Consider the following 17,434-nt stretch of genomic DNA (forward strand, 5'->3'; position numbering starts at 1 on the left):
TGGTCCACACAAGTTTATGGTGTCTTGGGAGACTTGCCTTCAGATACTTGTTGAGAGCCAGTCTCTGTAGAAGCTCAACCATCTCATCTATGATTTTGGTTTCCAAGAGGAGACATTTAAAGAACCAAAGCCAGTCTTGCAAGTCTGCTGATGGGATGAGGAATGTTCCCCTATCAAATCCTAGATGAGAAGGAGGTTGTTGTTACTGAAGGATATTTCTTGTGTTTCAACAGAGTATCACACAAGAAGCAATGTGTTGCCTCTAGGAATTAATGATAGGTTTCTGGTCAAGCTAATACTGCTTATCTTACTTCTCAGTCAATTAGATGCCTTTCTTTGGGATTTAGAAGATACAGGCTGCAGGCCTCCTCAGATTATTTCAGGGCACACAATCCCACAGTGACACTCTCCTGCTCATTGCCAGAGTTGCTCTGTCTGTTGATCTGAAAAGTTGTTCTGTCTATTGATCCCTCTTTAAGTGCAGAAGTGAAGGGGACCATTAATGCCATATCCTCTAAGGCAACCAGAAAATCAGTCAGCCATTGCTTGGAGCAGCACCTCACCCACAAGAACAGCAGCTGGTAAAATAGAGTCAAGGGCTGGGTCACAAAAAGCCTAGATCCAGTGTATGGAATTCTGAGAAAACTCTTTTTCTATGCCTGCCCACTTCTGTGTCCTGACCTCACTGTTTATCAGTGGACCCAAGACCTAACTGCATGGGCAAGAAGTCCAGACCCTCTCTATTTTACTTCTATTTGACTTCTATTTGCCTTCTATATAGGAAGAAGCAGAAGGGATATAGGAAGAACAGCCTCTGGGGGCCTTGGCTACCAGATCAGGAAGCCCTGGTTCTTGTTTTAGCTCTGCCACCCACTAGCTGTGTGGCATTGAGCAAGATGCCTGCCCCTTCTGTGTCTACATCTGCAAAATGAGCTAGCTATACAAAATGATCTGAGGTCACGGTCCTGTTCAAATAATCCCATAGTTCTCCATGGTTCTTGTGCTGATAATCGATATCAGTGCTATTCTGCTTGTTTACCAACACTTTAAAAACAAGCATGAGGGTCTTTCTAACCACATCCCAGTGGTGTGATGACATCCAAATGCTGTGATGACCCTAGGCAAGCCCAAGAAGTCAGTACCTGGGACGAACTGAAAATCTTCTGGGATTTTCAGCCACTAAACCCCTGCCTTCCTAGGACAGCAGAAGAAATAGGACACAAGATGTTACTTCCCATCCTCCAAGTACAGACTATAGTTAAATTAGATAAGCTTACTTTACTCTATGACCTTTTTACTGACTGGAAAACAAAGACTCTTGTTGGGCTTAACATTGTTTCATTTGCTCCAGTTCAACCCAGGGCTTTAATTTCCACCAGCAAACCATCAGACTGAAGGGCAGAACATCTTACTGGGCACGGCCAGGGTTTTCTTCGGCCAACTGTACACAGCTGAGATTTTGTGGAATGATGCTAGTTAAAACAACAAAGGGGGCCAGAATGGCCTGATATGACTCGCTCTCTTCACCTCCTGTCCAAGAGCCAAAGCAGAGTTTCATCTTAAAATAAGAACTGTGTAGAGGTGTATCTCTTGTGGAATATTTCAATCTGACATGAGGGACAAAAAAACCTCTCCTGCTGAACATTTATGTCAGATGTATGTGAAAATGTGTTTAGTAGGGGTGTAGCAGTGTGTTGTTTTCCCAAGCACCTTCTATTCATTTGGGACTAATTTAAATCATTGATTCACAAGTCTTCGTCTGCATGAATCAGCGTTCTCTGCATAGCTTGAGGTATTCCCTGATGGGCTCCCAAGTTTATATACCCTGTCTTTTAGGCTCTTGGCTCATGCTGATGTCCATGTATTCAAAATAGAAAAATCCATAGCATTTTTGGTGGGATATACAGAAGTGATGTTCAAGTCTTGGTCATTGGGCTTATGACTCTTAGAGGTGGTGCTGGTTAAGAGAAGTAGCTTTTCTAGGAAGTTATTTGTCTTATTGAGCACCAGGTAGGAAGCCACTTTTCTTCTCGTGTATGGTCAGAGTTATCTGATCACACAGAGAATACCAAAGGCCTAGGAGGCATGTCCTATCTGGGCTGTCTCTCTGAGATGAAACTCGCCATCTGATTTCCTCTGTGTGATTAGAGCTGGTATCAGAAGCACATTTCCAACTTTCACTAGGTTGAGGCAAATAAATTCTCATGCCTGACTGTGTTCTCAAGTAGGAGGTATTCCGATTGCTCCAATTTGTATGTGTGCACATGTGCACAGACTGCCTGCATTTTTTAGGACACTTAAAAAATTATTAAGTCACTAAGTCATGTCCAGCTCTTTTGCGACCCCATGGATTATAGCCTGTCGGGTTCCTCAGTCCATGGGATTTCCCAGGCAAGAATATTGGAGTCAGTATTCTTCAAAAGTCATTGCCTTCTGAACGGGATCTTCCTGACCCAGGGAATATCCTAATATTTTTCCTACATTGGCAGGCAGAATTCTTTACTGCTGAGCTACCAAGAAAGCTCACTTAAAAAAATAGTAGCTGTCTACTGGAGAGGACTAGGGTTGTTTTTTTTTTTCCCGATGCAAATTTAATTTTTTATTGAAGTGTAGTCAATGGCACCCCATTCCAGTACTCTTGCCTGGAAAATCCCATGGACGGAGGAGCCTGGTAGGCTGCAGTCCATGGGGTCGCTAAGAGTCAGACACGACTGAGCGACTTCACTTTCACTTTTCACTTTGATGCACTGGAGAAGGAAATGGCAGCCCACTCCAGTATTCTTGCCTGGAGAATCCCAGGAATGGGAGCCTGGTGGGCTGCCGTCTATGGGGTCACACAGAGTTGGACACAACTGACATGACTTAGCAGCAGTTAATTTACAATGTTATGTTAGCTTCAAGTGTATAGCAAAATGATTCAGTTATTTTATATATATATGTTCTTTTCTATATTTTATTATAAGATTTGAGCATAGTTCCCTGTTCTATACAGTAGGTCCTTGTTGTTTATCTATTTTATGTACAGTATTGTACATCTCTATTTTCTGTATAGTAGTTGTTGTTCAGTCACTCAGGAATGTCCAATTCTTTGCGACCCTATGCACTGCAGCATGCCAGACTTCCCTGTCCTTCATCATCTCCCGGAACTTGCTAAAACTCATGTCCACTGACTCAGTGATACCGTCCAACCATCTTATGCTCTATCATCCCTGTCTGCTCTTGCCTTCAATCTTTCCCACCATCAGGGATTTTTCTAATGAGTCAGCTCTTCGCATCAGGTGGCCAAAGCGTCGGAACTTCAACTTCAGCATCGGTCCTTCCAATGAATATTCAGGGTTGATTTCCTTTAGGATGGACTGGTTTGATTTCTCAAGAGTCTTCTGCAACACCACAGTTTAAAAGCATCAATTCTTTGGTGCTCAACTTTCTTTATGGTCCAACTCTCACATCCATACATGATTATTGGAAAAACCATAGCTTTGACTACATGGATCTTTGTCAGCAAAGTGATGTCTCTACTTTTTCATATGCTGTCTAGGTTGGTCATAGCTTTTCTAGCAAGAAGCAAGCATCTTTTAATTTCATGGCTGCAGTCACCATTTGCAGTGATTTTGGAGCCCAAGAAGATAAAGTCTGTCACTGTTTCCATTGTTTCCCCACGATATGACCGGATGCCATGATCTTCGTTTTTTGAATGTTGAGTTTTAAGCCAGTTTTCTCACTCTCCTCTTTCACCTTCATCAAGAAGCTCTTTAGTTCCTCTTGGCTTTCTGCCATAGGGTGGTGTCATTGTATATATTAATCCCAAATTCCCAATTTATCTCTGCCCACCCTTTCCCCTTTGGTAACCTTACGTTTATTTCCTATGTCTGTGAGTCTATTTCTGTTTTGTAAATAAGCTCATTTGTATCATTTTTTAGCTACCATGCGTAAGTGTTATTGTATGGTATTTGTCTTCTCTGTCTGACTTAGTTAACTTAGTATGATAATTTCCCAGTCTATCCATGATACTGCAAATGGCATCATTTCACAGCTGAACAATATTCCATCATACTTGTAAACCACATATTCTTTATCTATTCATCTGTTGAAGGACATTTTAGGTTGCTTCCATGTCCTAACTATTGTAAATAGTGCTGCTATGAATATTGGGGTACATGTATATTTTTGAATTAGAGTTTTCTGTAGATACATGGCCAGGAATAGGATTGCTGGATGATATGGTAGTTCTATTTTTAATTTTTAAAGGAACCTCCATACTGCATTTTGTAGTAGTCATACAAGTTTATATTCCCACCAACAATACAGAAGTGTTCCCTTTTTTCCACACCTTCTTCATCACTAATTATTGCAGACATTTTAATGGTGGTTATTCTGAGTGGTGTGAAATGTACATCACTGTAGTTTTCATTGCCTTTCTCTAATAATTAGCGATATTGGGCATCTTTTTATGTGCCTCTTAGCCGTCTGTATGGAAGAGGACTAGATTTTAAAGTCCTTGCTATCAGCTTCATGTTTTAATCCTCCTTTGTATTCACCTTTCTAGAACCTAGAAGGTACAGTTTCTAGAACCTAGAATAATGTGTGACATATAGTAGATGCGTATTAAGTGCTTATTGATGGGACTTCCCTAGAAGTCCAGTGGTTGAGATCGCCTTCCAATGCAAGGAGTACATTTTCAATCTCTGGTCAGAAAGCTAAGATTTCTTTCACTTGCCTGGCGAACAAGGAACCAAGACATAAAATAGAAACAATATTGTAATAAATTCAATAAAGACTTTAAAAATGGTTCACATAAAAAAAGAAGTGCTTATTGAATAAATTAGTATAAGGACTAGGACTAAATTTTTACACAGTAATACTTTGTTGTTGTTTAGTTGCTATGTCATGTTCAGCTCTTTTGCTTCCCCATGGACTGTAGCCTGCCAGGCGCCTCTGTCCACGGGACTTCCCAGGGAAGACTACTAGAGGGGGTTGCCATTTCTTTCTCCCAGGGATCTTCCTGACCCAGGGATTGGACCCATGTCTCTTGCACTACAGGTGGATTCTTTATCACTGAGCCCCCTGGAAAGCCCATAGTAATGCTTAGATCCTGATAATAGCTGGACCCCATTGCACTCTCTCCTCTCTATCCCTCCTATCCTGTCTCTCCCACCTACCAGGTAGTGCTAAAAATGCTATTATTAGTCTCTTCTTTATGTTTAAGGCTTTACAACTTAAAACATAAATAACCTTAGTATAAGTAACCCTTTAGGGTAGCAGCTATGTATGGCAAAATATCCCCAAAGTTAAGAATATGAAGATAAGCTTTATCAGAGGAGAGAGTGGACACAATGGAGTTTGAGTACATGGTTAGCATTACCCAGGGAGGGATGTGATTGTCAGGAGAATTAGAAGATAGTACAGCAGGGACTGGTATTAACTCCTTAACAACCTGGCCTACAATTGGCCGGAAGAAATTAGGACCATTTTTGCTTGTGAGCTGACACCTGTGAGAATTTTGCATCCAAGTTGGTAGCAAGGAAGGTATCAATACAAGGAATAAAAATTATTTTAGATGTCTTTACCATCCTCTCAGTAGTGTGTGTCTAGAAGGCCATAGTCCACCACCACCACCCCCAACCCTGCCCACCTTCTCTGGTAGGTTAGACCTGCTTAAGGGAGAAATATGCAAACAGGAGCCAAGATCAGTCTTTAGGAAAGACATCTTCCCCCTGTTCCTAATTAAAAAGCTAAGTATTCAAATTATATAAGTATTTCATGAATATTCTCATTCTTTGACCATCAAGCACCGCAGAAGTAATCTAGAAATAAAGGCACATGCTGCCCTTTCACCACCATGCTCTGCAGCACAACACCCTTCTTCTCCCCAGAGATCATCACTGTTCATGGTTTGGTACCTTTCCAGACCTTTTTCTATGCATTTGTATACATACATGAACATATACAAATATATTAGATTCTTTTCCCTTTGTAAATGCGATCATATTACATGTATTGTTTGGCAACTTGATTTTTCCTTAATAACACGTAGTAAACATCTTCTCCATCCCTAAGACCACCAAAATAAAACCCCACAGGTAGATTAAGACCTGTGTTCAAATCCGGCTCTGTCATGGTTAGCTATGTGACCTTCAAGAAGTCATATATCTTTTTGGGTTCTCAAATTCTTCATCTGTAAACTAGGATCATAGTAGGCACTCAGAAAAATTAATCTTCTCTTTCCCTTTCATTTTTATTAAGAAATATTTTTAGTTTGCCTTCAGGACTTCACCTCAAGTTTGATGCACTTTTCTTTCTTATTCAGTTAAGTCTTAATAATTAACCTCTACTGACCATCTCCCCAGTTTATAATAGCTATGACATGAGCAGCCCAAAGAAAGGCAGAAAGCACTCCCTTAAAAGAAAAAAAAAAAAGTAGTCTGACTGTTATTAATTATAAGCATTTGATAGCTCAGCCAGCGTGTGTTGAAAAGATTTGGTAAACGTACGTGGAGGAGGGGGGAGACGTCCACAATGAAAGCCAGATGGCTGAAAATGAAGGAAATTCCAGGCAATTTCTGCAGCTTTGTTCTAACATACTTTTTAAACTAAACTTTTATTTCTCTGCAACAGAGAACAGCTGAGTGGTGTGGAATAGATAAACAGTGAAGAGGGGGAAAAAAGCTCATAATTCCAGGAACAGTACTTGGTTTCTGTCCCCCACCCCAACCCCATTCCCTTTTCTCAGACCTAGGGTGGTTCTGAGGATTGGCAAGAAGCATGAAAGAAGTTTAAGGATCCTAAACTGAAATGAGAAAGTTAAGAAAAATCATCTTCAAGGTCACAGAGTCTCCCCTTTAAAAGCAAACTTTAGAATGCCTATTTTATTGCACACTAACAAAATCCACACGGATGAGCCGCAAATGATTTCCAATTTCTAATTTTCTTTTACATTAGCCTGAAATGGCTAGAGCAGAAGGTGTTGCCACAACCACGTTATAATTTACATCATGGAACTTTCAAAGCTTTACAGGGACTGTCCCCTTAGACAACTTGTTTTAAAGGTTTCTGCTTCCACATACTCTCCAAGTATTGGTTTATCTTCTGCTGAGTTCCCAAAGTTTCCATATGCTGCCTTTTGGCTGTGTCCATACTAACTTTTAAGTACTTACAGCAAAAGCACACCAAAGCTCACTGGCGTCCACAGAAATTGAGTCCAGATTTGGAGGCCATATTCAGGCGCCTTTAGAGAGCTAATACTATTACTATTGTCATCCTCTTTGGTAAATCCAGATGTATGATTATACTGTCTCTCTCTTTTCTTCCACTGATGGACAAGTTACAACAGAAGAATCTGCCAAGACCTGTTTCTTAGCAGTTGAGCCTGATTGGCCCGGTGGCAGTCTCTGCTACTTCCCTACCAGGAATGTGTTGGCTTAGTGATCAGATTTGTCCCCAGCAGCACTTTGACATCAGCAAGGGTAGGCATCCCATGTATGCTTGCCTTGGGGCGTAAATCTTCATTTTTCCTAATGACAGCCCTCTCTACAGTTACGCATCCCCCGTGATATCAGCAGCAAACCTTTGTGAAATGAGCTTTGCTGATACTAGAAGTTATTCTATAAGCATAGATGTAGTTTTTGCATGAATATGAGGTAAAAATCAAGGGAATGGATCTACCTTCTCATCTTGTCCCCAGAAAGCACAAATGGCTAATTCCATAAAGATAGAACCTCAGCCTTAGGAAAAATCCATTCAATTAAGACAGGAGAGGGAAGCTTTCCTGGTTTCTTAATATCGGTGTGGTTGCACAGCCTTTTAGACCACATAATTCTGCCTGGACTCTGGCAAAATCCTTATACAAACCATTGACTGAAATTAACCTTCTGCCTAAAAAAATATGGCAGAAAGCATTTCACATCTCAATTCAGTAAAAGAAAAAAATGCACTAGGTATCTTCATGCATAGCAGTCTGCTTGTATTTGGCCCTCAGAAATGACTAGAAGACCCAAATCTGTTCTGAAGGAGTTACCAGTTATTGGAGGAAGATTTCAAAACAGTAACTGCTGTGATGGGGCAAACACAGGGTTCTGTAGGTGCAAGAGGCTAAAGGGAAGGCTTCCTGGAGGAGGCATTGCCCATGCTGAATCATAACACATAAGCAAGAGCTACCCAGGTGAAGAAGAGAAGGGAGAGATGTTACAGGCAGAAAGAAAAGCATGGACACAAAGGAAAGAACAAGAATTGGAAGTTAGTGTTACAGGGTGGGCAGGGGCCAGCTCCAGGATAGCCCTATATGCGAAGTTGTTTAGACTTTTGTGTCATACAGGCAGCAGAGAGCCATTGAGGAGAGTGAAATGAATGGGAGGGAAACAAGACATTTGCTTGGAGAAAGGTGGCTATGGCTCTTCATCCAACAGAGCTAAAGTAGTAACAGTGGCTAGCTTTTATTATCTAATAGTCGTCTGCTCTTTTTCTCACTCAATGTCATAAATAAATAGTGTGCTCTGCATCATTTTATTTTCATCAAAAGTAATAAAGACCTCTTGTCCTAGGTGTGTGAGCATTTCTTATCCTCCACATTCAACCCAGTGTGATGTGGGCTCAGTCTGTCCACCTGGAGGGAGAATAAAGCCTTAAGGAAGGGTGTCCCCAAAAGAGAGAACGGGAGGTACAAGCCAGCTGATCCTTGAGGCCCTTCCAGTTCTGACTTTCTGTGGTTCCTTGAGGGTTATGATAATTATCCACAGAACTGAAGCTTTTCAAGAAAGAAAGAAAAAGCAAATTGTATTAGGAAAATTACATTGAGTCAAATTTAAGTCCCCAAGACAAAGCACCTCTATTAGTTGAAAGACAGGAACTGGCTTTAACTATAAATGAAGGAGCCATGAGAGGTCTACTGGGAAACAAGAATTGGATTTCCATAAGAAAAATGTAGCTGAGAGCATTCAGGCAGCAAGGATGGTGAAACACTGAAATGAATGTTTGTAGAATTTCTTAGGGCTTCCCTGGTGGCTCAGATGGTAAAGAATCTGCCTACAATGCAGGAGACCCAGGTTCAATCCCCTGGAGAAGGGCATGGCAACCCACGCCAGTATTCCTTCCTGGAGAATTCCATGGGCACGAGCAGATTGGTGCGCTCCTGTTCATGGGGTTGCAAAGAGTCAGACATGACTGAGAGACTTTCACTCACTCACTCACTTGTACAATTCCTTAATGTTTCTTGTCCATATGTAAAAAAATACAAAATGTTCTTCATCCCTGGATTTAGAATTTTATAGCACTCTTTACTGTAGTGCTTTGTAACTAGAACTTCTCTTCATTCAACGTCCACTGAACAAATATTTATTGATTGCCTACTTTGTGCTGGGCATTGTGCTGGGGAAACAGGGATGAACAAACCCACTTTGTTTCCTGACGCAGGTACAGCCAGAGTTTGAGGAATGGTCCTGGAGAAGCCATTACCTTTTTTTCATCTTGGGTACTTTAAGTGCTACTCTTCTAAAGATAGTGATTAAACTAAACTAGTGCCTGCGTTCTTCACTGCTCTAAGAGCTGACCTATTTGAACCAGTCATTAATCCCATTGCTCATAAGTACCATGGGGATGGAAATATCACCACCACATAGCTTTCTGCTGTGGATGTGGTGATGAAACATGGGAGTTTTACAGTTCACAAACCTTCCAGCTTACAAATCAATCAGCAGAAGAGTGGAGACTCTCAGAGCAAATCTTTTCTATTTTTTTTTTTTGCCTTCCTCTATAATCCAGTGTTTCTAACGTCCTGAAGTAACAATTTAAAGGCAAGCAACGATTCAGCCAAAGCTTTGAAATGAGAATTATTGCTGCCTAAGTGTACCCAATGCCTTCTTTGGAAATTTTGAAAGAAGGCCTCACGCAATTTGAGATGAAGAGCTTTTCTATGACCTTAGAGTTAGAAATCTGCTCTGTTGCTGTATTTCTTAAACTGGGGAAAACAAAGAAGTAGGGAAAAGACTGGAGAAAGAGATAGAGAAAATGAGACATTTAGACGTAAAAATGAGGGATTGATGGGCTCCCCAGGTGCCTCAGCAGTAAAGAATCCGCCTGTCAGTGCAGGTGCCACAGGAGGTGCGGGTTCGGTCCCTGGGTCAGGAAGATCCCCTGGAGGAGGAAATGGCAATCTGATCCAGTATTCTTGCCTGGAAAATTCCATCAACGAAGGAACCTGGTGGGCTCCAGTCCTTGAGGTCACCTAGAGTCATAGGCAACTGAGCACAGATGGCTGCAGGGTTAATGCCTTCACACGCAAGAATAAACAATGAGGGCGTGAAAAAGAGAATGCACTGATGTGTACCCAGTAAATCTGGAGGATACCATTCGGAAGCAGTTTGTTACTCTGGAAATAGTATTCCCATCATGGCGCCAGTCCAAGGTCAGGAAGTTCTTGGGTTGTCTGCCACAGTCACAGAAGATCTGTCCAAAGCAGAGTCCCGCTAACTACTACTTTTCCTGTGGTGAATTAGTATTCTTCTTTTTTTTTTTTTCTTCATCACCGTGCCTAATTATCTCTGCCAGGACTACAAGGAATTTTGATTGGTGTTGTGTTAGTGACACAGAAAAGCCTAGAATGATTGTCACTGGTTTAACACAGCTCCCAGTCCCACCAAATGCTCATTGCTTTTTCATGAGGCTTCTAGGGTTTTTTTGTTGTTGTTGGAAGGGGTTGGATTTTTTTTTTTTTTTTTTGAAGTTTGAAAGTATTCTTTTTAAATTTTATTTTTAACTGACAGTGTTGTGTCAGTTCCAGGTATACTGCAAAGGGAATCAGTTATATCCACTCTTTTTTTTAGGTTATTTTCCCACACAGGCCCTTACAGAGTATTGAATAGGGCTTCTAGTTTTACTGTGGAATCACTATCCATGGGGCCTAGACACACACAGACACAAGCAATTGGCTGTATATTAGAACCTTGGAAGGCGGTGCGTTCTCTGTCACTTACTGCTGTCAACTCTGATTCCCAAGTGGGTAGACACAACCACCTTTCTGGCCCGTCATAGGTCACTGCTTACGTCATTCAAAGAGCCGCAATGGACCCTTTACCCAGGTCACATAGAATTGACCCTTATTCCACTTTCAGCAATGGTGTTAAATAACAAAGCCATGGTTTGCTGTGATGGTATGTGCCTCTGGTAACTTATTATCATCTTAGCATGACTTCTTTTTTTTTTTTAATCAGACACCATATTTTTCCTTATAGAAATCTTGAGAGTACTTGGGACGACTTCCGGATAAGAACCATAGGAGACTTGGCAATGCCAGAGTTAAATATTCCCTACCAGGAATAGGGAGAAATCATGAGTTTTGAGGTCAGATAGATGTTGGCTCCCTTATTTGCTCTGTGGCCTTAGGTCGGCTCCTTTAACCTCTCCAAGACTCCATTGTCCTCAGCTGTAAAGCGGATATAATTGTCTGAACCAGAGCGGGGAGGAGTTGTGAAGATGGTCACACTTGTAAAACCCTCAGCTAATTCCTACCTCATAAAATAGATGCTCAAAAAATAAGGGTTTGCCATCCCTCTTAGTTCCCTATTCGGGAAAGCGTATGATATAAAAAGACCTTCACGTTTATTTCATAGCCATTGCAGTTTATCCCTACATTTAACCAGCTAGTATGGGAGCAGAGTAAGGTATAGGGTAGGGATAGAGCCAGGCTTTAAGGCATCTTTTGGTACAGCCCTCGCCCCATCTCCTGGTCATATCTAGAACAGAAAACACAACAGCTGGTTCTCATGGTTTCTACTGCTCCTGCAAAAGGTAGCAATTATTGGGATATTCCACTTTATTTTAACACCTAATCCATTAAGGTGTGTTCTGTAAGAACAGCAATGAGCTGATGAAGTGGGAGTGGAGGAGGCAGAGTCCAAATGTCCCTAAAAAGTTAATATCCTGTGTGACATGACTGAAGGAAGTAAGGCCCGTGGGCAAGTGAGGTGTGAGTCCTGGAAATGAGCAGCTGTGTCCTGGCGGTCACAAAAGCCTGTGAGAAGTCAGGGAGAAATCAGAGCGTTTATGTACATAGTGTTGTTTCCAACCAGCTGTCTCCTTAAATACTTGTGGGAGAAAGAAGGAAAGAAGTAAAATCCAGTCCAGGGTACAGACAAGTTAAGGACATCTTGCCCCCACATCCTTGTTAATCTTCACAGGCCATCTTTGAGCAAGGTAGGATTGCTCTAATAGCTTCCATTTATTGGGAGTTTGCAGTTTGTCAAGCACTATGTTCATCACTTTATGTACATTATTTTGTTTAATCTTCCCCACAGTTTTATGAGGATTTAATATTCCTGTCCTAACTTTACAGCTGGGGAAACTGGGTCTTTAGAGGGATCATGTAACTAGCTGGTGGCAGGTTCGGATTGGAGCAAAATTTAGTTGCAAAGCTGTTACAAAAGAGCTGTGATTCAGTCTTTGCCTCTGTTAATGATGTTTGCATCCCCTATTCCTCCCTTAATTTCCCCATCCAGGCCCTCCATCCTTGCCTTCCTCCCATCGCTTTATCTGACCATCCCCTGTCTTATTCTAGGCATTAACCTCCAGGCATGAGAGTTGACATGGTGAAGAGAACCAGTCCTCCTCACCCCGTAGTATTGAATAGATTAAAGCATAGTGAAGATCACAGGCAAATTTACAGTCCCATCTTTCTTTATCTGCAACAGATAGCTTTCATCTCAGACTCTGGGTTGCCAAGGGTAGAACTAGACTCTTGGTAAAAGCTAGCGCTTAAGGGATAGTGAAAAATTCTTTCAAGCCCACATGCCTCAGGACAAAACCAAATATACAGGAAATGAACCATGTTAAAAGAAAGATCAAGTAGACCTAAAGTGAGTGTCTTAAAACCCAGCACTGAGTCATTAGGTAAAGCACTCAGTTCCTAAGAAAACACTTTTACAAAGAAATACTAAGTCATCCAGAGAGATTCAGCCTGGACATATGAATCTGGGAGACATCAGTGGCCCCCTTGGAGCTTTTGCATCTTTGCTCGGCCACAGGAACAGCCACTGGCTTAGCTTATGCTTAACTGATGGCTTGTTTGTCTCATAAACTCCCAACACCCTTACTCTCTTACAAACACACATACTTCTCTTTCCCCAGTGTCCTCTGTACAGCCCTGGGTCCCTGTCTCCTTTTCTGTGCCACTGTCTTCTCTGAGCATCTCTTTCCTAGTACCTCTTCCTTCTCTGCCCCAGAGACTTAATCCTAATCACCTTGCCCTCTTAGCACCAAAATTCCTAGTGACCTTTCTCAGCCACTCGCGCCAGGACCCCAGTTCTTTCAAGTCTTTTGCTCCCTGTGTCTGTGCAAGCCAAGTTGTTTCAGCCATGTCCAACTCATGCTACCCTATGGACCGTAGCCCACAGGCTCCTCTGTCCATGGGGTTCTAGAGTGTTTTGCCATGCCCTCTTTTAGGAGATCTTCCTGACCTAGGAATCGAACCCACATCTCCTGCAGCTCCTGCATTGGCGGGCGGATTCTTTACCACTGAGCCACCTGGGAAGCTAACTGGGAGGCCAGTACACAAATGCATGCATGTGATCATGACAATGCACATTCATAACAGCCATGGCAAAGGTATGAAGACTGTCCTCGGGAACACTGAAGTGAGTCATCTAATCCAGATTGGGGAGGGTGACCCAGAGAAGGTGACCACTGAGCTCACTGAGTCTCATTCTTATAGATATCAAAGTATTTTTTCTAAAATTCTAGTCAAACAAGCATATTACTGATATACTACTTCGATATTGCCCTGAAAGTCCTAATCCAGGTACTTCAGAAGCCATTTGGGCAGCTTTATGTCTTGCCTTCTGTCCCCTTACAGTCTTCCAGATGAGCCTAAAAGTGCTTGATTCCCCTGTATTATCTCATTATTGAATAAGTGTTAGTCGCTCAGTCATGTCCGACTCTTTGCAACCCAACAGAATGTAGCCCATCAAGCTCCACTGTCCATGGGATTCTCCAGGCAAAAATACTGAAGTGGGTCGCCATTTCCTTGTCTACATTATTGACTAAAGACATATGCCATTGACTTGAGACATTTCAGTGCTCACATAACAGATCACCAGCCACAGGCATTAGTTTCTGAACAAGTTCCCTGGTCAGTAATGTGTTACTAGAGTATCTCTGATTGCTGTCAATTAACAGGAAACTGACATAACAATGTAAAACATTAACAACTATTCCAACTATTTAAAATAGGTCAGATTATTTACTACCAGCTTTGTCGGATCACTGTCCCCATGGGTAACACAGGAACTTGAACTTGATCATTTTTTCTGTAATTTCCCTATCTTCTCCAAGGTACCATGACTCAGGAGATACAAGAGAGGACCCAAGAACATAGGGCAATGTATTTGTGTTGCATCTTCAGGCAATGGTAGACAACTCTGAAAAACAGATGGATCACTAATGCCCTGCCATTTCCTTCAGCTGTAAACCCAGGGTCAAGAGCTCTTGGATTATACAGTTTTCCTAAGTTCTCTGAATTCTGTGTAACTTAGAGTCATGTAAATACAAGATACTGAATATTTCTCTTTATTTCATCTTAATTTAAGCTTCCTCTTCCTCTTTTGCCATGTGAGATACTCCAAGGGTTGGTTTTCAGGGTCCTGCTATCTAATCCGTCATCCAGATACTTGCTTATTGTGCATATGTCATTGGAAGATTGGCTTAATACACAGAAACAGCAATATCACAGAGGAATCTTGGTCTGGGAACTGACACTCGAGCTGTTTTGAGGTTTAAGGAGTAAACAAAAACAAGATGTGTACTCTGGCCTTGGCAGAACCCCACATGCTAGACACGGGTTTCTCTTTTATTTCAGTCAAAAGTGTTTGGGGGTGGACTCTGTAGATCATTGTCGAATGCATTCAGGATACTTTTAGAGAAATTGAGTTAAGAATAATAGAAAATGAAGCTTGTGCATCACTGATACATTTACTGGGGAAGTTTCCTGGAATCAAAAAAACCTGTGTGTGTGGTCTATCACCCATCCCAGCCCTAACTCCACCCCCACCCAGGGACCGTGCTTCAAATGCCTCAGCTCCTTCTGCAGGCAAGCAAGGCGGCAAAATCAAAGATTGCAGTGCCCAGAGCTTGTAAATGGTAAGTTCGTCAAGCTATGGAAAATTCACAGAAGGAAGCTGTTATAGGCAAGGTATTTATTGATGTAAAACCCACCACAACTAGACAGATACCATTTATCAATGCTCTTTTTGTGAGGAAATGATGCCAAAATTACAGCGTGGGGGAGTGGCTGATAATGGAGCCGAAGATGCTCCCCTCTGTCAGGTTAGATTTCATGGCTTTTTCTTTTTGGCACTAATGGTTGGCTATTTGTTTGCAACTGGGGGGAGACAGTGAGATGACAGTTTGGGGGCCCGGAGCGCTTCCATTTTTCTCCTATTTCTCCTACGTTAGCTACTCGCTGCTTCCACGGGCCTCTGACAGCCCATCCTCGGCACACCTAGGAATGCCTTCTGTGGAAATGGGCAGCGTCCCGCCCTTCACCTTTCATTTAATAGAGGCTGACGCTGTAACTGACCCGAGGTGGTGCGAAGCGAAACCACCTGTGGGCTGGATTGACCCTCCCTTCATCCAGAAAAGAGAAGTGCTGTTTTCCAGCTCACCCCTGCGTGCTAACTCCTTCAGGAGGGCTGTTGAGCAGAACAAGGTGGGTGAGATGTGGACTACTTTTCGCCACGCGTGACTGTGCTGCAGCTGTGTATGTAGTGTAGAAAGTGAGTCCACGGATTGTATTCCTCTCTCTTGATACACAGGCAGGTGGTGTATTGCTGTCTTATATACTTGGTCACAACATCTTCCTGCATCTTTTCATCCTTATATGTGTCAGATTCCCTGAGCATAGGTAATGTGGTGTAAACCTGTCCTGACATATATGCCGATTAGATAATTGTTTCATTATTTGTTTCTTATTGCATTTGGGAACCCCAAATCCTTCCCTATGGACAGACCAGTCTCTGAAATGGATGGGTTTTCTGAACATCAAATGCACCTATTTGTTCACAAAGAACTCTCTCTTCCTGAAAAGCCAGTTGTAACAGTGATACACGGGATGGGTTTCCCAAATTCTCATGCCCAGATCCTTGGCAGATAATGCTGATGGATTGAGTCCACCTTCTTCATGTATTAGTGGGAGTCCTTGTTTGTTGTGGACAATTTTGCCAACCAGTTACTGGAAGCTGGATTCTTTCACTTCTGGTGACTGAGGCATCATGGTCACATGAAGAGCTTGGTGGACATTGAATCCTCATCACTTCCCTGTCGGCTCCATCAGTAGTGTCAGCACCAAGAAATCACAGGGTTTTATTCATTACACTCTAAAAGCCAGAGAGTGGTAAGGAGTTTGGTTGACAGACTCGTCTAGAATCTAAAAATTTGGCAAATGAGTTTCTGTTAGTGACTGGGGTTGTACAATCCCAGAATGTAATCTTTTTTCGTCTAATCTGTGAAGAAAGACAGGTCAAAGGCGACTTGCCCGAGTAGTCGTGGCTAGCAGAGCTCAAACTAAAAGCCTGAAATGGTGATGCTTCTTGACTTCGAGTTCAGTGTGTATCATAAACAGGTGGACTCCAGAAACTCACATAGTGAGTCAAAATGTATGGTCAAGAGCCAGACTTCTAAGTTCAAATCCTGATTCTGCCACTTATCAACTATGTGCCCTTGAGTGAGTCACTTAACCCTTCTCTGTCCTTTCTTCCTTGTCTATAAGATAAGAATGAAATAATTCCTGTCTCAGTGGAGTTCTGTGCATATTAACAGGTTAATTTATGTAAGGTCCTTATAAGAGGGCCTGGTTATAGGCCCTGGATAAGTTTTCCAGTGCTCAAAATACACTAGAGCTGGAATCAGGTGACTGAGTAAGAGACCCCAATGGTCGAAGGTAAACAAATATACTCTTCACTACAATAAGAAAGGATTTTCTCACCAAGCTATTTTTTTCTTAATTAATTTGTTTATTTGGCTGTGTCTTAGGTGCCACATGTGGACCTCCGTTGCACCGTGCAAGATGTTCTGTTGTGGCACACAGACTCTAGTTGGGGCACACAGGGCTAGTTGCTATGCAGCATGTGGAATTTTAGTTCCCTGACAAAAGATCAAACCTATATCCTCTGCATTGCAGGATGGATTTTTAACTACTGAACCACCAGGGACGTCCCCTCACCAAAATATTGAAAGAAGTTTTTATTATTTCTCTCTACCTCCTGAACATGACAGAAATGAATTGAGTTGTTTGTGCTTGGCTAAAAAGATACCAGTTACCTCAGAGAGAAATCTTTTATCCTTCCCAAAGAAAGCATATCGACCCAGAAGAAAAGTATTCCTTACTCCCTGAGAGTGAAGAATGAGAGTTAAGTGGAAAATGAAAGGGAAAGGAAGAAAATATAGCTGCGTTCAC

The 17,434-nt window shown here is 42.0% G+C and overlaps 1 protein-coding gene across 5 annotated transcripts in view; it reads left to right on the plus strand.

Moving 5' to 3' along the window:
- ADAMTSL1 (ADAMTS like 1) overlaps nt 1-17,434 on the plus strand; it is a 1,044,920-nt gene that overhangs the window by 831,150 nt on the left and 196,336 nt on the right. The window lies entirely within an intron of this gene.

The sequence above is a fragment of the Odocoileus virginianus genome, chromosome 18 (genome assembly GCF_023699985.2).
Source record: "Odocoileus virginianus isolate 20LAN1187 ecotype Illinois chromosome 18, Ovbor_1.2, whole genome shotgun sequence".
Taxonomy (NCBI): Eukaryota; Metazoa; Chordata; class Mammalia; order Artiodactyla; family Cervidae; genus Odocoileus; species Odocoileus virginianus.